This window comes from Stenella coeruleoalba (assembly GCF_951394435.1).
Source record: "Stenella coeruleoalba genome assembly, chromosome: 7".
NCBI classification, from domain to species: Eukaryota; Metazoa; Chordata; class Mammalia; order Artiodactyla; family Delphinidae; genus Stenella; species Stenella coeruleoalba.
This window is the reverse complement of record NC_137153.1, coordinates 106328923-106352256: the sequence shown is the minus strand read 5'-3', so window position 1 is coordinate 106352256 and position 23334 is coordinate 106328923. Positions and strand designations below refer to the sequence as shown.

At 41.1% G+C, this 23334-nt stretch overlaps 1 protein-coding gene across 12 annotated transcripts in view; it reads left to right on the top strand.

Moving 5' to 3' along the window:
* The window catches only part of ASTN2 (astrotactin 2), a 1502867-nt gene that overhangs the window by 422299 nt on the left and 1057234 nt on the right, over positions 1 to 23334 (top strand). The window contains exon 1 of one of the 12 annotated variants that reach the window (XM_079927212.1): positions 1812 to 1867. The exons of 10 other annotated variants lie outside the window; for them this stretch is intronic. The gene's annotated coding sequence lies outside the window, so the exon portion shown is untranslated. Of the gene's footprint in view, positions 1 to 1811; positions 1868 to 19250; positions 19369 to 23334 lie in introns of those variants that run through there. One more of the 12 variants, XM_079927233.1, reaches the window with a different exon arrangement.

The window sequence follows — 23334 nt, the reverse complement described above, 5'->3', positions numbered from 1 at the left end:
TAATTCCCAGTGTGATTCAAGTTTTCTTTTTTTTTCCTGTGATTAACCTACATATTCTTATTATGAACCTTTGTCAAACATTTTGCAGAATTTATTTAATTCATGGTGTATTCATGTTTTGATGCTTGGTTTTACTGGCTAATTTTCTCAGTATTAACTTTCCTCATATGTGAAAGTGTGTGTGTGTGCTTTTTTTTTTGTGGTATGTGGGCCTCTCACTGTTGTGGCCTCTCCCGTTGCGGAGCACAGGCTCTGGACACGCAGGCTCAGCGGCCATGGCTCACAGGCCCAGCCACTCCGCGGCATGTGGGATCTTCCCAGACCGGGGCATGAACCCACGTCCCCTGCATCGGCAGGCGGGCTCTCAACCACTGCACCACCAGGGAAGCCCCGGTGTGTGCATTTTAATGTTTGTTTTTCTCCCTATTCTTCTTCTCACCCCTTCTTGTATCATCCACATATTTATATATAAATATGATTTGAGTGGCTACTATGCAACAGTCCTTATGTAGCTCTGGGGGATATCTAGGCTACAAAACACACAAAAATCACTCCTTGCCTGGAGCCTGCATTCCAATGGAAGGAAATAGACGATAGACATAACGCATGTATAAATCATATAGCATGTTAATGATCTCATAATTGACTGCATCTGTTCCTCCGGGGCTCCCAGTCCAGAGTGTTGGTTAGGGGCTCCTGCTGTACTGTGCTATAGAGCATGATTATTTAGAGTGAAGACCACAATGGTGATGACTCACAAACTGTAACCTGTTCATGATGAGAAAAGTATAAATTTTAGAGAAAGGCCCTGGAAAATTTTATATCCATTTGACAAAGCAATTTTATTTCTGTCAAATGTAGCACAACAAAATTTGATCTTGTATTTGTATGTCTACATTTTATTTCATTTTTCAATTTAGTTTAATTGTATTTTACTAAACAACAACAACTCTGTGTTGAAATAGGGAGAAGAAAACAACCAACAACTGTTCTTTGGGCACAGAGTCTGAGAAGCATCGGTGTAGAAGTTCTTCCAGGTGGAAATCAGCTGGTGGGGCTTGGCTAACCTCTTGCTAGAAAGGCTATGGGCTGTGTCTGTGTCCTCCCTCCTCCCTAAGTGTGCAGCCTTGTGGAAATCACAGCCTATAGTGGCAATTGGAAGCTTATGTTTTTCATCTTCTCTGTGTGAGACAGGCATCTTTGCCCCAAATGTAAGCAATCAATCTGCCATGGAACATTTTGGTTCCAGTTATCTGGTGGTCATAGAAGGGATTCTCAGAATATATCTAACCCTCCCACTGGACATAAATCCAAGGTTCTTTTCATTCTGAGACTTCTGCTTTGTTCAAACTGACCCCTGAAAGAAACAGTAAAAGGAGTACCCGACTGACTGCCAAAATTCCTAATTTCAGACGTTTGCTTGGCCGCTGAATTAATGGTGAACTTAACAACTATTCTCTTTCACTGTTTACCCTTTATAATTTTTACAATGAGTCTGAGGATTATTTTCATAAAGAAGGAAAGAAAACATATTCAGAAATGTGCAGTGACTTGCCTGAGGCAAGCTATTCAGACAAACCCAGGTGTGTCCCAAAGTCCATATGTGCTATCTTATAGAATACTTAAAATGGATGGAGACCTCTCTTTGGGAAGGTCAAGGGTGGTAAAATTCAAACACTGCTATGAAATACTAGCATTCTTTTCATCGCAGGGATCTGGAATCCTGTCCCAGTTGGAGACACCCTGCACCCTGCCTGTGGCTGCTGTAGTTTTGCTTGCAGACACTTGGGTGTGACAGCAAACAGGCTACTAAACTCTTCCTCCATTGCCAGAGCTTAGAAGCTGTGACTGACGGGCACTAGACAAGGTAGGGGAGAGCACATGGCCTTAACAGACAATGTGTGTTTACCCAGATGTGGCTTTTGGAAGCTGCTGGGGAAGGGATTTGATTCACCTGGACGCAGATCCGTACAATCGTGATTTGCTCAATATTTCCCCTCTCCTTCACACCCCTCTCCTTTACTGCCTTTTGTCTTTTGCAAATCCTGACGCCAACATCTAGCTACATTCTCTTTTGAATACAGGTCAAATTTCATTTCAAAAGGATTACAATGAAAAAGCAGAATTATGTAGAATAAAGTTCTGTACTTTGGTATATGACTCCTAGGAACAAAGCTTTCTTAATCTAGTTACAACAAAATTTGAGCTCTTGTGCAAACACTTTTCTTGAATATAACATTCATTCTTAAAGTAGTGTTTCCTTATGTATGCATCTCTCATGGAAGATTAAAATGCATGTCCAAGGCTTATTTTGTTTGATCTTTACAAGAGCAGTTATTAAAATATCAAAATTATTCCTATTTCACAGATTAAGAAATTGAGATTCAAAGAAGTAAATCAACCAAGACTCCACAGCCCTTAAATTGCAGGAACTGGGGATTTTGGATTCTAAATATGCTCTCTCCTGTGTAATATTCAATTCTGAATATAGCTCTATGAGAACGATTTTTCCAGGAAACTAAGAGTAATGGCTAAGGGATTTGTATGTTTTGCATCCTGCCATCAAGGAGCAAATGCCAAGCGAGTCACTAAGTATGTACTAGTATGAGTAATATCGTTAATATCTTTTATTTCCTTTCCATCTCAGATATCCCAAATAACAAAACCAAATTGGGAATGAAAATATTCACATTGGGAGGGGAAAAGGGAATGGGGATGGTGTCTTTTCTCCCATTTTGGGTTGAAATATTGGGATTTCAGTGTAGACAGGGGAATCATCTCTTTTCAACCTCCAGGTCTAGGAATACAATGTTTTTACTAGGCCAGTGAGGGCAGAATCATGGAAACAAATAGCTATAGAGTTGGACAGAAGTAGCCCTACCACTTATTATACCTAGAACATGTTGCTTAAATGCTCTGCACTACAGCTTTCTTATTTATGTAAAGATGGTGGTCATAATGATATATATACTAGGCTGTGCAGATTGGGTGAAGTATGTCCAAGCAAAACTCGTTTTAAACTGTAAAGAGTTGTTCAAATATGAGTTCTTATTTTGTCCATTTTGTACTTTTCCAAGCAGCATGAATTCTATTCTAAGGATGGGTTAACTTATGGAGGTCCCAAACTGTGGACACGTGTGGCAATAGCAATTGCAATTAAACATAGTGTGACTTTGGGGAAATCATGTAACCTTTTTATTGTCCCTGTGCTCTCCATAGAACAACCGAACAACATCGTCGTTACTCTCACCTTGAGATGAGCAAGGTTATATATAATTAGGACTATATAATCACACATTTATGATGCTGTGTGTGTGTGTCTGTGCAGTCTCCTTTTGCAAATGCAATGTAAATTCCTTGAAGTCAGGAACCATATTTCTTCTAGTCTGTAACTTTTACAGCATTGGGGAATGGAAATACAATCACTGACTATCAGAGCAGGAAGAGACTTTAGCCTCATTTAGTCTAACTCTCCTCATTTTATAGGTAAAGGACTAGGAACCCAGTGTACAGAAAATAGATGATTTGCCTACCGTCACCCAGCAGAGGCTGGAATTAAACCAGATGTTTTGATTTCAACTCCTTGTTTTTCCATTATACCTTGCAGTAATATTTGATATATAATTTTCAAATGAATAGGAATAACTAAAAGACATTTAGTGTAGCATCTCACATAGTAGAAAGCAAGTTCAGTGATCGAAGAAATTTTAATAAATTCTATACTCAAGTACTTTGGTTTTTTATGCTAATATAAGAATATCCAAAGCATAGTAGGTTGTTTTTTTTTGCAAAGTTCTTTGAGAAAAGACTTTTTTAAAGGACAACGGCTATTAGAATATAATAAACAGCAAGTAAACATGAACAGTTAAGTGAACAAAGAATAGAGGATGGTGTCTTAGGATTTCAACCTCAAATCTGATTACCTGTCTTACTTAGCCTTTTATAACCTATGTAACCTTAGCTAAAACTTTTCAGTCTTTGCAGCATGGTTCCTCTTCCTAGGCTGGACATAGGATGACCTGCTCAACCTACCTCAAGAGGCAGCCAGGAAGATCAAAGTTTTTGGGAACCACAGAACATGGGTTGACTCATGAATGACTCATTTTAAGCACCAGCCGTTCTTCTTTCATTTGGGGAACAGTACTCTCCTTTTTTGGGGGGGCGGTGGGGTGGGGGAACTACATTTCCCCTCACCCCATCAATATAATTACCATTGGAGCTACCATGTTCTGATATAAACCTGACCCTCCAGCCAGAATTAACAGGTTGAGAGCTATACACCTCACTCAAGCTGAACCAGAATTCTCTCCACTAAGATTTTAGCTTTGGAACTGAGAGTCAGCTAAGAGTTACTGTGGCTAAAACGCTGTTGAGATCCCTCATCTCTCTCCAGTATTTCCTTTGGTCACTAGCTGCCAGCCACAACCTTCAGGTATTCCAAATTGTGCTCCCATCTGTTGGCTTTTCCACTTATTTCTTCTCCCAACTATGTCCTGCCCTCAGATATTTGCAGAGCTGACACCCACTCGTCATTCGTGCGTCAACTCCAAGGTCACCACTTCAAAGATCTCCTCTAATCACTTCACTAAAGCAGCATCACTTGTCTTTCTACATCACATGACTCTGTTTTATCGTCTTCATAGCTCATGTCAGTAGCTAAAACTATCTTATTTGCTTATGTGTTTATTGTCTGATTTCCCTGTAAGAACATAGACTCCTGAAGGGCAATTTTGTCTTATTCACCCCTGCCTCCACAGCCCTCAGAATAATGCCTAATATGTACCCATTAATTTATAAGTTGGTAGGAAGTCTCTATGTTCATAATGATCTTTAAAGTAAGCAGCACTGTCCTCCTTTTATAGTGGAAGGAACAGAAACCCCAAGGACATAGTCATTTGTTCAAGACCCCACAGTTATGAAAGGAGTGGTCATCTCCCACCTGGTCAAGATGGTTTCTCTAGAATCCATCTAGTGGAAGCTCACTGATTTTATATTAATAAGACTGTATTTTGTGGGGGGGGGAGGGGGGAAGGCAGGGTGGTTAGTTGGGTAAAGGTGTGAAAGATCTGAGCAGGTATCACATGCCAGTCAATGCGTTTAGAACCATTAGACATCACAGATAAACGCTACCATATAACCACAATGTCCTTTTCTCCTGGTGTCCAGTCTTGTTTTTGGAGCAGTTTCTGCTTATAAGTCCGGGGCTGAAACATTCTGGAAAGCCCTAGGTATCACCACCTTGTAGCTACCAACCTTCTAACACTGATACTGCTTCCTCATCAGTAGGCCGGGATAAGCATTAGTAATAAGGGAGAGGAGAGTAGAAGCCTCCTTCTGCTTTCAGCTTTTCTGCCAGACACCAGTGGGCTTTGTTTTACCAGTGAAATACACTTCTTAACGTGTCCATGAAAGAAAGCCAATAGTTGGCAGAGCAAGAGTGACCCCTACACAGGCTTCTTCCTGTGGGGATTGAAAATAAGATTCTGTTTGTTTGATTTTCCACAAGGTCAGACCTAGCTGAGATTGGCAGAGGTAACCGTTCCCACCTTTACTCTGCTGCCAGATCAGGAGAGAAGCTGAGCTCTGGCCCGTTTTTCACATTGAATGAACCTCACTCGAGACAGGTAGAAGAATGAATCCAAGGTCACACAAAGGCTCATATATGACTAGCAGTCTGAAATATTTGACTTGACTTAATGCTTGACACTTTGAATTATTAACTCATTTAATATGGGCAGCCATCCTGCAAAGGAGACATCGCTACCTAAAAGGAAGTTGAAACCAAGAGAGGTTAAATGACCAGTCCAAGATCACATAGCTGGGAAATCACATAGAATTTGGGCTTATAAATAGTGGACTATTTCTGTACTCCCACTTGGGTCAAACCATCCAACCACTGTTTCAGAAAAGAGGTCTCCCTTGTGATCATCCCACCTTTATATACCGTCACAGGAGAACGTTCTCATTTCACACACCTTTATGAGAGTCACCACCCAAAACTGGGCTCTACAAAGATCCCTGCATTTCCATGGCAACTGCCACTTCTGTCCTCAATCCTCGTTCGCCATTTCATATTATTCACCTCAAAGCAATTTTACCGACAGGTGTGATTCCAGGTTACAACAGAGAAGTAGCAATGGCAAAAACCAGTCAGCAGCAGATCCCAGGTCCAGGAGGCTCAGCTGTCCCCAAAAAGCCCATCAGGACCATTTTGGCTTAGGGGAGATGGCTAGGAAACGGATGATTCTCCAACAGTCCTCCCCTTCAGGGTAAATGGAATTCTCCCCACCTGTGCACCTCGTGATCCGAGATGGGTAGTTTAACCTCGGCAAGCTTCAGTTTGTCCTCTAATGGTGAAATAATAATAGCAATACCTATATCATAAGGCTACCAAACAGATTAAATACTTCAATGCATATGAAGTATCTAGGGCAGTGCTTGGTATTTAGTAAATGCTCAACAAATTATACTTCCTCGCAGCTCCATTTTCTCTCAATTACTGTTTTTTGGGGGGGCCTGGAACAGGCTAACCCCTATGCATATTGACAGACTGACTTTCTGAGTCTTCTTTTTTCCCCTTGAAGGCTGATTTTAGCATTCATTTTAATTTTCCTAGATAGACACGTGTGACTTTTTTGTCTGATTGCCTATATCCTCTGGAGTTTACTGTGCCCCTCTAGAAATGGCATGGGACAATGTAGCTCACCTATTTCCATCACCCATAAGAACAACCCTCTCCCAGGCAGAGCTGCTGGGCTTCAGCCAGATGGTCATTCCCTAAAACCCAGGCCAGCAGATGTCCCTGGACTAATTTATCCTTAGGAGACCCCTGTACACAAGGACATGTATGCTTGGCGTATCTTGCAGAAAAGAATCCAATGTATCTATTTCTGTATTTCAGCATCTGGCTCAAGCCTGAGACAAAGAGAGTGCTCAGGATGCGTTTGCCAAGAGAATTTCTATGTAAATCCCTACATGGCTAGAGCCCCTTAATAACAACAAAGAGCAGTATCAGCTTAATGAGTATTATAGCTAGACCCTGTGCTGAGCACTTTACAGACATAACCTTAGGAGATTCACAGAGCAAACCTATAAAAATATACTACTGGGGGCTTCCCTGGTGGCGCAGTTGTTGAGAGTCCACCTGCCGAAGCAGGGGACGCGGGTTCGTGCCCCAGTCCGGGAAGATCCCACATGCCGCGGAGCGGCTGGGCCCGTGAGCCATGACCGCTGAGCCTGCGCGTCCGGAGCCTGTGCTCCGCAACAGGAGAGGCCACAACAGTGAGAGGCCCGCGTACCGCAAAAAAAAAAAAAAAATATATATATATACATATATATATATATATATATATATATATATATATATATATATATATATATATATATATATATATATACTATTGTTACCCCCATTTTAACAGATTAGAAGACTCAAACTCAGATAGGTAAGAGTAACAGAGCCAAGATTAAACCCAGGCTATCAGACTCCAGAGACTGTGATTTCAAGGAAACTGCAGTGATTATATCTCTTTCCTGCATTCACTTAATGCCATAGCTCTCCCACTATTCTGGCTGCAACACATGGGAAGCTATAGCCCCTCCAGTGACGGGGAGCTCAGTACTTCACAAGGCAGTGTAGCTTTAGTCTTGGATCATGCTAACGGCCAGGAAGTTCTCCCTCATATTGAGTTCAATTATTTCTTGGAGTTCCTTCCCTCTATCAATTCTGGCTCTGCCCTCTAGAGGAACACAGAAACAAGGTCTCATGTCTTTCCCATATGTTAGCCCTCGTGCTATAAATACATCAGTCTCCTGCTTATTCCAACTCAGAAAGATGGAGCTAAAGCAGGGGAGGGGAAGGTATGTTAAAAACTAGTCAGTTTTTCAAAAATCTATGATAATGATACTAGCTAACACTTATTAAGCACTTGCTATTTCTTTTGAAACACATTTTTCCCTCCATTCCTGGGAGCATGCCTCTAAGTTTGCAAACAAAGAAAATGTCCCCATTGCTGTTAAAATAGCCGTCATCAGGCTTGTGAACCACACCATCTACGGGTGACTGCCTAGTAAATCCTGCATCTGTATTCCATGCAGGTAAATGACAAGGCTGGGGCTGATTTAATGGATTGTGACTCTGTTGCATTGATTTCTTTCCTACTAAAATTGTATTGTGCCAGAGTGAATGCGAACTGAAATTTTTAGCGTTAAGAGTGGGCTCTGACATACTGGGAAGAGAGAGGGCTTGGAAAAATTAGAAGAATTATCAGTTGAAGCCCCTTCTTGGAGACTGGCCCTAGACTTCCCTTTAGCTCTAGGACTGATAATAGTGTTGAGTGGGGACAAAAGAGGAACAAATAATGGCTGTGAGTCAGGTAAAGTAGAACCATGCACGCCCTAGAGACTTTGTCCTCAGTGTCTGTAGCACATCCTCTTGGTGCCCTACCCATAGCTCCTTGGTCCCTGTCAGAGGTCATCTGGAAGTTCAGTGGACAATTCCTGTACACACCATCAGTTCCTGCCTCTAGCACCTGTGTGTCTCTCCCTAAAGCCTTTCTCCAGCTTCAGGAATGGGACCAACCCACATGTAGTGCAAGGGGTTAAGGACCCCAGGAGCAAACGTAACCAACAAGGGATGGGGTTTGGTGGTTAGATAAGCCTCCTGGCTTCTCAGGGGGACAGCTGTGAGGTGTGTTCCACAGTCTCTGAAAGGGCTGAGTGTCAGTTGACATGGATTGAGTGTCAGTTGTCCCCTCGATAACGTATTCCCTACGGTCTTTCCCTTTTTCCTGGCTCATTTTCTCCCTCCCTCCCTTTGTTTCCTGGGATTACCTCTCTGGTTGACTATTTGCATTCAAATCCTTGTCCCAGTATCTACCTGTGGAGAAACCCAACCTAAAAGTGTTCCTGCCAGGAGTTACATGGTGACTGTAACCTCCTTTGTAGGGCTGTTGGGGGAAATAGCATTGGCAAGGTTTTGGCAGAGAGCCTGCCCTATGAGTTCTAGGCAAAACAACAGCAACAGCAACAACCAAAACCATGCAGAGCATCCTCCACTTTATCCACCGCGTCATCCTTGTTCTCATTTTCCTTTTCTTCCTGCTGCTGTTTCTCTTCCGCACTCTCTGAGGGTGAATGAGAATTTTACCCGAGAAACAAATTTTACTAGTCATCAAGCAGGATGTTTAAAAACATTAACTCAAGACAAATCAAAAGTGGGGGACACTAAAGTAAGTTCGAATTTGGGAACAAATTTTCATAACCTTGATTAAGACAAAGGGCTACCATACCTGGGGCTCACTTTTACTGGGTACTGGCTCTACCTGAATATGAGTGGATTACACTGAGCAACATTTATAAGTGGCAGATGAGCCATAGTGATACTCTATAAACTACGTATGATCTACAAAGGCAGAAATAGACATGTTTAAAGAGTAGCCAAAAACAAGAATCCTTGGGCTTCCCTGGTGGCGCAGTGGTTGTGAGTCCACCTGCTGATGCAGGGGACACGGGTTCGTGCCCTGGTCTGGGAAGATCCCACATGCCGCGGAGCGACTGGGCCCGTGAGCCATGGCCGCTGAGCCTGCTCGTCCGGAGCCTGTGCTCCGCAACGGGAGAGGCCACAACAGTGAGAGGCCCATTTACGGCAAAGAAAAAAAAAAAAAAAGAATCCTTATGATATTATCAGATTTGGGGCTCTTGGGCAAGGGTCAACAAATATGGCTCAACACCTGTTTTTGTGAACAAAGTTACCAGAACACAGCCATGATCCTTTGTTTCTGTATCATCCATGGCTGCTTTGGTGCTACAGGCAGAGTTGCAACAGAGATCAGAGTCCACAAAGCCTAAGATATTTATTATCTGGCCCTTCACAGAATAAGTTTACTGACTCCTGGTCAAGGAGTCTGGACACTGGTCAAGGTCAAGGACACTGCTTTGATTTTTTTTTAATGTAAAAAGTACCAGGAAAGCATAACTAGGAAAATTATTTTAATATATTTTTTGTAATTCCGCACCATGAATAGTATATGCTGTCCCATAATTTCCCAGTCATATTTTTCTTTCCTTTGCTTTTTGGTCCAGAGAACACTTTAGTGGGCAATAGATCAGGCCATCCAAAAATAAAAATAAAACCAGCCTTTCTTTTTTGAATTATAAAATAGATATGAAACTTTAGGTTGGAAATGGCAAGATTTAACCAGGCAATATTGTTGACCAATGGGTAGCCACCACACCCACACCTCCATCCTAATGGGAAAATAAAATCTATTCTAAGAATTGTCCAGGCCTTAGCAGCTCTATATATAACAAACATGAAACATGATACTTTTAAAAACAACCCAAATTATACATAATGCATGCTCATATTCTTAAACTGATCTGTTAGAGATGCTAAAAAAAGATTGCATATATTTCAATTTTCCCAAAATGTCTCTTTCTCCAACACCAACTATTTTTTCTCCCTTTCAGAGCTCCAGAAATTCTGGAGACCTTCCTAAAATAAAACTAGAAAAAAAAAAATTTTTTTAACAAAATTTAAAAAAAATAACCCAGGTCTGAACATATTATTCCACTGTCTGAAAACCTTTAAAAATTATATTTTTCCCAGATTAATTTCAAAGACTTTGATATCGTATGTCACTTAAATTTTCAATTTTGTACCCTGATAGCAACATCTGCACGGTGTCACTTTGCATACGCAATGCCATACTCTTTCACTGCCATTCTCCTGACCATGTATTCTTTCATCCCCAGGCTTTTGTTCACATCGTTGTCTGCTTAGAACAACCCCCTTTCCCTATATTAATCTTTTTTAATGTCCTCCTTTATAACTCCTGTCATCCAGATATCACTTACCCCTGGAGGCCTTCCTGAGTTCTCTTAGTCAGCATTAATTTCTACTCCATCCTTCTGCATCTCAGATAATAGTCCTGCCATCTACCCAGTTGCTTAAGCCTGAAATCTGGAATCATTCTTGTCTTCCCCTCCTCCACCTCTCATAGACAATCTGCATCCCAGCTTTGTCCATCCAATCCTCAACATACATATTGAATCTGTCATGCCTGCTTCAAGCTGCTGTCATCTCAGTGCTGGACAACTGTTTATCTGTCCCTCGCATATCAATTCTTGTTTGCCTCCAATCCATTCTCCACTCTAGTAGACTAATCCTTTTAAAAATACAGATTGGATCATATCACTCCTCTGCTTAAACTTTCTGGTGGCCTCCCTTTACATTTGGAATGAAATTCAGATATCTTAAGGAGGCCTGCAAAGTAATTCATGATCTGGCCCCTAAGATCCCACTCCAACCATTCTCCAACTCATTCTAATCCTGTGCTAAATGCCAGCCAACATCAGAAACTTTGTGATTTTCTTCCCTACATCTGAAATACTCTTTTCCTCACTCCTTGCTTGTCCAAATTCTTTGTTCATAGCAAACAAAAAAATTAATTCATTTGAGATGATTTTCTTATCTCCTAAGACCAAATCAGGGCATCCTCCATAACCTTGCTTCATAGCACTTGGTTTTCTTCACGTACAAGAAACTTGAAGCTAGACTTACTGCAACTTGCCATTGTATATTTATTCATAAGTAACTTTAGAATATTTGCCTTTCCTACTAGTCTGTAGTCTGTAAATTTATGAACCATGTTATCTTGTTCAACACTCTATTCCCAGTGCATCTGTGTTTAGTACACAACAGTCCCTTGTTAAATATTTGCTCAAAGGAAAGATGAACAAATGAATAATTGAATGAATGAATGAATTATATATCATACTGAACATATATCACAGAGTTGAACTCCAGTTATTGCATTTACAGCAGCTTATCTGATAGCAAATTTGTTTATGTGCAGTCCTGTTTCCCTTTCTGAATTGTAAGAGCTTATGGGCAGTTAGCATCAATTATTCAGCATGGAATGTTCCCACTGATCCTGGAAGCTGGGCCTTCCATGAATATACGTTCATAGGAATCAACTGCCTTACTCATTTGACTATAATGTAATCTCCTTGAGGATATAAGCTTAAAATATACAGTTTTTAATCTCTAGTACCTGGCACACAGTAGATGCTGAATAGATGCATGCAAAAAAAAAAATAGATGCATGCATGCATATATATTTATCAGAAAATCAGCAAGTCAGCCCTCCACCAATGGGTTCAGGAATACAGAAGCAAGAACAGACTTTTGGCCTTTTTCCTATTGATTTTCCCCTTTTAGCATTGCTGGATCACTTTCCTCCAGGTTCATTTCAGTTCATTAAGTGTGTGTTAGAGTCCACGCTGTGTAGTCACTGAGGTAGGCCTGGAGGTCAGAATACTAGTAGGACCCAGCCCCTGATTTAAGGAGTTCATATACTGAGAAGGTAGAGAGGAACATGAGCATTTTAAGATAATGTAGGTGTTACAGAGGCTGACGCATATGCCATTTACAGGGTCAGTGCACTGAGCTCTACTTGCAGTGAGTATTGGCTGGTAAGGTTCACACCTCCTGTTGAGAGAATGACACTTGGCTGCCCGAAGCCACCCACCTCCACTAGTGAGCAGCTCACAGCCAAATGGACACTAAGGACAGACAATGCTGTGGTGTGGTTTTTGCTCTAGAATCCTGTCCTGTGGATCAGGCCAAGGCTAGGCTGTGCCTCAGACCACATCTGTGCTTGGCTCTTTCCCCTTCTTTACCCTACTTTAGTACTCTCCCTGTGTAAATTGCACGGACCCAAATCCCTAACTCAGGCTCTACTTCTGGAGAACACCTCCTAAGCCATTGTACAGTAGGTGCTTTGATAGAGTGAGTGCATGGAGCTTTGAGAGCACAGGGGAGAGGTATCACACGTGGTCTAGAGACAAAGGGCCTGAGAGGGCTTCCTGGGAGAAGGCATCCTGAGCTGAATCTTTCTATAGACATGAAATATTTTAAATCTATAGAAATGTATCAGACTAATACAACATTATAAAACACATACTCCCCACCTGGAAGTAACTAGTACCAACATTGTTTCATAGATGCTTCAAAACCTATACAGAATTAGAGATTACCAATATAGTAGAAAACTTCTTTGTGGGACTTTTCAATTCTATGCTCTTTTTTTTTTTTTAAATCTCTAGAAACAACACCTAGCCTGGTAATGATGTTAGAACTTCACAATTATATTTATGTATTTGTACATATCCATGAGCAATACATATCATGATATCATTGTTATAGGAGGTACATATGTTAGAATCATACCTAAACTTTGACAACTTTCTCTTTCATCCTGAACGTTATATTTTTGTGATCTACCCATCCAGATCTAGACATTCATTTGCATTGCTGGGTAGCATTCCTTATCTTGCCTTCTTTTTGCCTCCTTTCCTGCCTTCTATTAATTGAAAAATTTTGTCTTTATTTCCTCTTTTTAAATTGAAAACTATACATTCTACTTGGCTTAATTTAAAGATTGATCTTCAATTTTAAACATGCATGCTGTATTTAATAAGTTTAAAATTGATCATTTCTGTTTTCTACATGAATATTGTGAAGCACATACGACCCTTTAACTGTGTTTTCCATGTATTGACAAATATTTTATTTCCACCGTTTTAAAACCCCTCCATTATTTGCGTATGTGTACACACAGCTATATATGTAAATATTTGAGGTTTGTGTTTATTTAGTGCTAACAGTATGCTTAATACTGTTTACTCAACTTTGCTTCCTGCATCTTATACCTTCCATTCAGATTCAGCTTCCTTTTTCACTTCCGTTCAACCTTTAGTAGTCCTTTTGGAGAGGCCAGTAAGCAGACAAACCACTTCAGTCTTTTTTCTGTCTGAAAATGTCTTCATTTTGGTATAAAATATATTGGGTATAGATTCATTTTTGCTTGTCTTAACTAGGATCCTCTATGTTGATTTGATCTGTTTTCAAAACTGGATGAATATTTACTATACGATTCCTCTTATATGAGGTATATAAAGTAGTCAAATTCATAGAAACAGAAAGTAGAATGGTTGTTACCAGGAGCTGGGAGGGAGGGAAATGAGGATTTGTTGTTTAACAAATATAATTAAGATTTATAGGATGAAAAACTTCTGGAGATCTGTTTCACAGCAATGTGAATATATTAATACTTAGCACTACTGAACCGTACACTTAAAATGGCTAAGATTGTAAATTTTATGTTACGAGTTTTTTACTACAATAAAAAAAAAAATGGAAAAAATTAGCCTATTTTTCTGTGAACATCACTTGCCTCTAGATTTACATTTTCTCTATTAAATGCATGGTGGATATTCACAGTTTTTAGAGATCTAATGTTACCCTTCTTCTTATATCTGTGAACTACATTTTTTTGCAGTTTGAGGTAATTTCCTCAAAGCTATATTCCAGTTCATGAATTCTCTTCTCTTCTAGTCTACTGTATCATCCATCCATTGTGTTTTTAATATCTACAAATACATTAATTTCTAAACTTATTTTTTTTAAATCCACCTATTATTTGTTCCATATTCTATTGTTCTTTACTTACATGTACTACTTTCATTTATCTCCTTTGACCACTTTAAATACGCTTTAAAATCTCTTTCAGATTGTCTAGTGTTCAGGTTCATTCAGTGTAAATTCTTCCATTTGCTTCATATGTAGACTCTTCTTCGTTGTGGCTTGTTTCCTTGTGTGGTACACAATTTTTACTAGGAAGTTGTCTCAGTAGGGCTGTGTATAGTGGGAGCCGCTTGTGTATTGATTGTCTTATGGAAGCAAACTGATGGCGTTAGTTTGAGATTCTTTTTTTATATATAAATTAGTTTTTCATTTGGAGTCTTAACACTCCAGAGATTATGTGAATTTAAAGTCTACAAGTATATTTGGCTTTGGCCAAGGATTCTGACTTCCCACAGGGATCTGATTTCCACTTATAGCCCTGGGAGGGGAGGGCTAGTGGTAAAATCCCTATATTATACATAGGGCATTTTTTAAGGCTTGTGAATTTTTTCAGGGTTTCAGTTCACCCAGGAGAGCAGAGCCCATACTCATTTATATGACCTCTTCCTACCCCTGTGAGTTAAGGATCAGTCTGTATTCATAGCTCCAACTCCAGGCATTGTGGATTTCCCTCTCTATGTTTTAAGACTGGTTGTGTATTGTTTACTTATTATTATATAATATCTAACATTTTTATGTTTGTAGTGTGGGAGATACGATGAATCTTTCCAGACATGCCCAAGCCTCCATTTACTGGATCTGAGCTAAGTTTTCAAACATGAGTGAGACAGTCAGGCAAAAAGAAGAAGGAAGGGTATGTCAAGGAGAGAAAATAGCATAAAGAAAGAAGTGGGAAAAAGCATCATGGGCTCCATCTTGGTGACTTAGCGTAGGTAAAACCTGGGGCTCTTGGCTGCCTCTATCCAGGCCGCTCTGAGAGCCAACAGTTACTAGAAGGAGAGAATACACAGTGGCAGGCATGAGGACCAGGCGAATCTGGACTCAGAGATGATATGTCTGCCATGAAACGAGGGATATGGAGGTGCGGGCAAGTAAGTCACTGTGAAAAAAAAGCCAAGTCAGAACATAGAATAAACGAGTCTGATGTGATCAACTCTCAAAATATCCTGGGCTTAGGGCAGGCTCACCTGGACCTTTCTGAGCACAGCAGCACCTGGCCTGAGCAAAGCACGTACCTCACATGTGAGTGTGGAATGTACATGTGCATGCGCATCACTCCAAAGGGAATTCAAAGTTGGAAATAATCTTTCCAGCAGAACATGCTACTTCTCCAGTGTCCTCATGCCTGGCCTTTCATGGAGGATGTGGGTGGTATAAAAACTTGGCTCCCAAACGTGTGAGGAACTTGGTGCCAGGGAGGGAGCAGTTTGAATCTGAAGTACCTGGAAGATCTGGAGAAGGAAAGAGGGGACATATGTGGGAGAAACACACTATTCTTGCTACTCAGGGAACCTGCTCCTGGAAGAAGGCAGTGTGGGCCTTGCAACTCACCAGGAAAGAGAAAGCCCCTTTGTGAGGAGAGTTTAAGGCAGTGGGTTTCATCTTAGCTCCTCAGAACCCCAGGGTTTTGCAGAAGGACCTCAGGGGTTCTCTTGGAGTAAGAGCAAGGCTGAGCTAGAACATCCTCCCAATTCTACTTCCAACACAGTTGCTTCTGCTTTTAACTGGGATGGTGGCTCAGAGAGAAACAGGAAACTTTTTTATAGCTTTTTTTAAATCCTTTTTTAAAGTTGAGATCAAATTCACATAACATAAAATTCATCATTTTAACCATTTTAAACTGTACATTTCAGTGTCTTTTAGTATATTCACAATGCTGTACCACTGTTATCATTATTTAATGACAGAACATTTTCATCACCCCAAAACAAAACCTATTTTCATTAAAGTCACTCACCACTTCCTATCCTCCCCTTCCTCCAGCCCTTGGAAACCACTAATACTTCTGTCTCTATGGAGTTGCCTATTCTGGACATTTCATATAAGTGGACTCCTATAATGCATGTCTTTTGTAACTAGTTTCTTTCACTTAGCATCATGTTTTCAAGGTGTAACATGTATCAGTACTTCATTCCTTTCCATGGCTGAATAATATTACACACATACACCACATTTTGTTTATCCATTTATCACTTGATGGGCACTTGCCTTGTGTTCACTTTTTGGCTGTTATGAATAATGCCACCATAAACATTCATGTGCAAGTTTTTGTTTGAACATAAATTTTTAATTGTCTTGAGTTGGTAGGGTTTTAAATGAAAATAGTTCCACAGCTTCTCCCTGTGTGCCCCAAAGATGTTTTGTACCACTAACTCCAGGAAATGGCGTAATTAATGTGTCTTAAATGGGAGTGTGAATACTTCTGGGGGTTTGTGATGTGGTACCAGTGGATACACAAAGCCAAAGGACAACCATGGTGCATTTTATGAAGTAAAATTATTTTAAAGATTGGGGGAAGACAGAAGGAAAATAAAGTTTTATATTAAAACAGACAGATATCCAATATTTCATTTGTGGTTTAACACCTTGGAAATCAGAATGCCTTTTACAATCAATGCTATGTCACAGTTTAATCTACAGTGTTTTTTCTTTCTTTCTTAGTGATAAAACAGTGATGTGTTTCATAATAAATGCATCTTAGATTTTATGGATTATAGTAATATGGAGTATAGTCTACAATTCACATAAAATTTTAAAGATAAAATGGGAGATTTGGGGCTGTTTCAAGCTAGCTGCAGTTTCTGCAGGGTTCCCTGACCACCCCATCGTCCCCTGGGGCTATGGAACACAGTGGTTCAGGCTGTGCCCGGAACATTAGGGTGCCGCGAAGCCTCACGGAGATGGCTTTGCATGGCCCACTCCAGGGTGCTTATCTACTGTCTCCTTCTCTCTGGCTTTGACTTGTCTTCCACCTTCACCACAGGCTCCCAGGATTCACAGCCCTCTCCCTAACACTCTACTTCAGTGTCGGATAATCCCCCTTTTCTTATCTCCCCTCAGTGTAGCTGAGACAGGCTGACATTTTCAAGAAGCACTCTAGAAAAAAGCCAAAGGGAAAAAATAAATAAATAAAATAAGGAAATAAAAGCAGTACAGAAATTGTCTAATTTTCCATGATTGCATTTCTGATAACTACCATCCTATAAGAGTAAAAAAGAATGTTAGTGAGACCCCTCAATTTCAGCAGAAGTTAATGACTCTTAGGAAGCCTTGTCTCATGTTCCGACTCAGTCCAGGATCACCTCTAGCTGACATTCACTCACAAAGTTAGAGCATTGGCTCGATGATTTCTCAGATTCCTCCACTGCTGACATCCTACAGCTTGGTTCTTTCGAAGAAGTTCTGGCCCAAGCGAAGTGCCACATCTTTGTCCATAAAATGGCTTGGAAATCACTTGAATAGCTAGGAAAGTAAAACTCTTGCCAAAATCATAGGGAGAAAACAGAGCTCACTGGGTTAACGCATGAAAATTAGCTCTGCATTTTCAAAGCACTGCAGTCACCGAGAAGGAGTTAGTTCAGAGGTGAGTGGTGTAAGTGAATAAAGTGTTGCTGACAACCATTCAGGTTACTTTTATTTTATTGCACAACAGTCTCTAAGAAAAAAATAATTTCAAAATTAATGAACAGATTTTCCCAAATCCTAGAAAAATTACACAACAACAAAACCCAAAAAACTTATCTTTGGATCTAAACCAGAGAACTCAATGTTCCAGTGACTGGGTGAGTACTTCTGAAACCAGGAGGAGGAATCCACTGTGCCTGATAACCCCCCGCCCCCATGAAATGCTTTCTGGTCTTTGGATTTAAACTTATGATAAGGGTGTGAAGACTTCTCCTTGAGAGCTGATTAGTTTCGACATCTGAGAGTGGTCCCAAGTACTGTATTTTGTCTTGTGAGAGAAGCACATTTAGCAGGAGGAAAGAAGCATTGCATCATTGCATTCCTTCTGGATAACAGACTAAAATAAAGCCAAAGACAGGTTGAGGCATGTTACCAAAAAATCAATCAAAGTTGTGAGTGCAGTCAAAACCACGTCTGTGGGAAAGGTTGAAGGAAGTGGGATTATATAAGCTAGAGAAGAGAATACTTATGATTTGGGGGTAGGGACAGAAAGGAAACAATCTACAAACCCATGAAGATATATTATGTAAAAGCAAGATTGGGCTCATCCTTTGACATCAAGAAGACCGCTATTTGTACTATATGAAGTGCACTGTACAATTTTCTAATAGTTAAATCGGTCCAAGATATTACGGCGTGCTTTGGGGAGATCTGAGTTCTTCAAGAAAGGAGGTATGCAAGAAATTAGGTATTCAAGCGCCATCAGTTGTAAGAACTCCCTAATTGAATTGTAATAGTTAAGTGATAGAAGCTCATTTTGAACATCCCTTTAAACCTGAAGTTCTAATGACCACCAACCTATAACAGGGGAATGGAGATTCTCAGCTGTCCCACAAGGAAGGAAAAATATAGACTCTGACAGCCTTTGGGGTGCTTGATTCAAGTTGAGATGTAACATAGCAAGATTTCCCAGAACGACGACGACAAAAGCCCAGCCTGTCTCACTTTGGCAATGTCTTAGTCATATAAATTAGGGATCATGTGTCACCCCTTTTCAGCAGGTTTACACCTCCCTCCTGACTCTGCAGGTTACAGCCAGCCCTCTGAAAACTTACTGTTCCCCACATACCACTTGGGAGAAAACTGCGGACCAAGATATAAAAAATGTTCAGACCAGCTGAGCTCTTGCATGGTGCACTGCGATTTGAGCAAAAATGTTCTCTTTCAAGACGGATGACCCTCTTGCCAGCAATTGCTTGGATCAAGTGTTCATTCTGGGCTTGTTACCAGCTCAGAGCATGGAAATCTTGCAGGTAATTTCTACCCGCCATCCAATCTGTTGCTTGCCCACCCTCACACCAGCTCACATTTGGTCCTTCCCAAGATAGATGCAACATTATACACACCACTTTATGATCCCTAACACAGCAGGTGCAGTTAGGTACATCCAATACCATACTAATAAGAGTTCTAATGAAGAACCAAAATAACGTACCTGTCACAGAAGTTATATCACCCCCTAGGAAAATTAAAGTGGAAAATCATCCCATACATGGTCTGTTTTATCTTTGTCTCCACTTCGTTCCCTCTGCCTGCCCCAAAGCGTCTCTTTGTTATGTGTGTTAGTTCTTACAGAGTGCTTTCAGCAGGCCTGGGTTTGGTTGCTAAATCACCAGGCCATTTGCTGTGTCACTGGTGGGATGTGCACTGAGCCAGGAAATAGAAGAGCTGGGTAGGAGTTCCAGCATCCCCTCTGCTTCTCTGTCCAGCAGGAACCTTCATTTTAAGAATCTATCCCAAGACAAACTTAAATGATGCTTCCATGAGGTTAACAGATGCAGATTTACCCAGAATGATCTGCAGTGCTGGCTACTACAGATTCAGAAATAAAGAGCAAGCTCCTGCCTTAAAAATATTGATAGTCTGGTATAGAGGTCAGCAGCCTTTTCATGAAAAGTGTTAGATAGTAATTAGTTTAGGTTCACAGGCCAAAAAGTCTCTGATGCAATTGTTTAACTCTGCTGTTGTAGCTTAAGAGCAGTCCTAGACAGTATGTAAACAAATGACCACAACTGTGTTTCAATAAATATTTATAAAAACAGGTGGTGGGCCAGATTTGCCCTTTAAGATGTCATTTGCAGGCCCCTTACCTAGTTGGAGAAACAACCAGGTGATCCTACCATTGCAGTGTTCAAGAGTGAATGACATGGGGACTTCCCTGGTGGTCCAGTGGTAGAGAATCCACCTTCCAATGCAGGGGATGCAGGTTCGATCCCTGGTCAGGGAACTAAGATCCTAGTTCCCTGCAGTGCAACTAAACCCATGCACCACAATTACTGAGCTTGCACACCTCAACTAGAGAGGCTGCGTGCCGCAAACTATAGAGCCCATATGCTCTGGAACCCGCACGCCACAACTACAGAGCCCATGTGCCCTGGAGCCTGTGTGCCACAACTAAGATCCAATGCAGCCAAAAATAAATTAAATAAATAAATAAATCTTTAGGGGAAAAGAAAAAAAGAGCAAGTGATATGACAAGAGCAAAGCAGCGGAAGGTAGTTAGGGAAGGCTTCCTAGAAGACGTGAGGTTTGAGTCATAAAGTGAACGATTAGGAGCTGTTTGATTACTTGCCTGCCTCTCCTTCCTCTTTAACTACCATCTTCCCAGGTGGACTGCTTATCTGTGACTAGATTCTGTTATATATATATATATATATATATATATATATATATATATAAAAATATAAATATCTTTATTGGAGTATAATTGCTTTACAATGGTGTGTTAGTTTCTGCTTTATAACAATGTGAATCAGCTATACATATACATATATCCACATATCATATCTCCTCCCTCTTGCGTCTCCCTCCCTCCCACCCTACCTATCCCTCCCCTCTAGGTGGTCACAAAGCACCGAGCTGATCTCCCTGTGCTATACGGCTGCTTCCCACTAGCTATCTATTTCACATTTGGTAGTATATATATGTCCATGCCACTCTCTCACTTCGTCCCAGCTTATCTTTCCCCCTCCCCGTGTCCTCAAGTCCATTCTCTACGTCTGCATCTTTATTCCTGTCCTGCCCCTAGGTTCTTCAGAACCTTTTTTTTTTTTTTTTAGATTCCATATATATGTGTTAGCATATGGTATTTGTTTTTCTCTTTCTGACTTACTTCACTCTTTTGACGTCTCTGATAGCTGCAACTGCATCTTCGCCATCTCTGTATCTCCAACGTCAAGCTTAGTGCCCGTACGTAACCAGGGCTTCATGAATGCTTATTGGATTAAAAGGTATTTAACTTTTACTTGTGTTGACCAGTCTCCCCTCTGCATTTTGGAAGGGGGCATTCCTGCTTCTCTCTGTGCTACAGCCTGGGGAGGACTTTGAAACAAGGCAAGGGAGTCCATATAGCTTACTGGCTACTAGTTCATATTCTAAAGGCAGACTGCCTTTGGTATCATGCTCTGCCATTCACTAGCTAAGGTGACCTTAGATGTGTCACTTAACCTTTCTGTGCCTCAGTTTCCTCTTCTGTTAGAACAGAATATTGATATGACTTACCCCATGTGATTGTTGCAAGGATTATATGAGTTTATAAGAGTACAGTATTTAGAAGGGTTCCTGGCACAGAGTAACTATTCATTAAATGCTGGCTATTGTTAACATTACAAAGCTAAGCATAGTCTGTTTGTAATAACCTTGCACCTCCATGGAGGGAGGGGGAAAGAGGGACTGCCCGTATGTGCTGACATTCACTTGGAAATTCTAACCAACTTCCTGGCTCCAGCCTTATTTGTTTGTTTGTGTTAATCTCTCTGCCCTCAGCTGCTGCACAAGGAGAGGAGTTGATTGGCAGCTTAACTGTTTAAAATCAATATAAGAAGCACTTGGGGATTAAAGCAGTTTAAGCAAGGTACTGGCTGGGGTTGGGAGCTAAAACTGCTCTTGAAGGAAACAAGCAAAGGAGATGAAGGAAGTGGGTCACAAATGAAACGGGGTGAAACTGTGTGAGTGGAGGTGAGACTACAACAATAGAGCAGCATGACTTCTTCATCAGAGAGAGATCTTCCCTTTTTATAAAAAATAGAATAAAATAGAATCCAAAGCGCTAATCCCAAAATTGCCCCGCCTAGTACTGATTGTTCTGCTGCTTTAAATACACCTGTCTCTACCCTCTGCTCTCTGCCGCCGTACTCCCCCACCCCCACACGTGTACTCACTTTCCCCTTTTCTTTTTTTTTAAATGTCACCCTTTTTTTTTTCTTTTTATTTACTTTTATTTATTTATTTTTGGCTTCATTGGGTCTTCGTTGCTGCGCGCAGGCTTTCTCTAGTTGCGGCGAGCGGGGGCTATTCTTTGTTATGGTGTACGGGCTTCTCATTGCAGTGTCTTCTCTCGTGGAGCACGGGCTCTAGGCACGCTGGCTTCAGTAGTTGTGGCACGTGGGCTCAGTAGTTGTGGCTCACGGGCTCTAGAGCACAGGCTCAGTAGTTGTGGTGCATGGGTTTAGTTGCTCCGCGGCATGTGGGATCTTCCCGGACCAGGGCTCGAACCCGTGTCCCCTGCATTGGCAGGCGGATTCTTAACCACTGCGCCACTAGGGGAAGCCCACTTTCCCCTTTGCTAACCTCTGCAGGAACTTCCTTGCCACGTAGAGATGGAGAGGTTACATGTCAGCTTTGTTGCTGAGATCGCAGAAGACCAAATCCCACTGGAACTGAGTCACAGAGACTAGGTGCAAGAGTGTCATGTGGACATCACCCCAACAATCTTGTCTACACCAATCAGACATTTGATGCAGTTAACGCAGTCTGTTCTCACATAGTAGGGGCTCCATTGAGGGGAGCTAAAACTGCATTCAATCTTCAGTAAGTCCAAAGTATTCTGAAGTAGATAAGAGAGCCCCTCTGTGCCCCTCTCCTACTTGCTTCAGACATGCATTGGAACCTCCGTCTCTTGCTCATTCTCCTTTATTCCTCTTATTCTACTTGGTTTGTACACTAGGCGTTAAGCTTCTATGGATTTGACAGTACTTAATGCATCGTCCTTGCCACAACTGTTTCAATATGGACCCTAAGATCTCCTATCCTATTTCCACCACAAACTGGTCCCCTACTGGGTTAACCTCAGCCCTAATAAGGGATTACATGTGCATAGTTTACAAGGGTGTTTCCATACTTTTGACTCTAAATTTCTCATATAATGTTGGTGATTTTCATGCCCAGAGAGCCAGAAAAATCAGACACCTATGCTGTTGGGGTATCCAAAGATCTTGGAG